The sequence below is a fragment of the Penaeus monodon genome, chromosome 21 (assembly GCF_015228065.2).
Source record: "Penaeus monodon isolate SGIC_2016 chromosome 21, NSTDA_Pmon_1, whole genome shotgun sequence".
Lineage (NCBI taxonomy): Eukaryota > Metazoa > Arthropoda > Malacostraca > Decapoda > Penaeidae > Penaeus > Penaeus monodon.
Window position 1 is genome coordinate 20,036,474 of NC_051406.1, and position 249 is coordinate 20,036,722.

Here is a 249-nt window from a genome sequence, read left to right on the forward strand (position 1 = left end):
GCAAACAAGCTAGGGGGCACTCCTGGGAATCTAGAGGTTTGGGGAGGGGGGGATAATTTCCATAATTTCCTTGGTGATTGCTTCATCCATTACAATGTTTAGTACATTTCAAGATGCAAATTGGTTTTACCTCACCATGAACAATAAAGGCAGGTTGTGGCTGGGAGGATAACAAAACTCTGATTTCTGATGGCTTTGTGTAGCTGGAACATGATCACTGTACTTCACAGATTTTAGTATTATCCCACT

At 41.8% G+C, this 249-nt stretch overlaps 1 protein-coding gene across 1 annotated transcript in view; it reads right to left on the reverse strand.

Annotated features, from left to right (window-relative positions):
- LOC119586320 (U3 small nucleolar RNA-associated protein 18 homolog) overlaps positions 1 to 249 on the reverse strand; it is a gene marked incomplete in the record, with an annotated part of 14,383 nt that overhangs the window by 5,265 nt on the left and 8,869 nt on the right.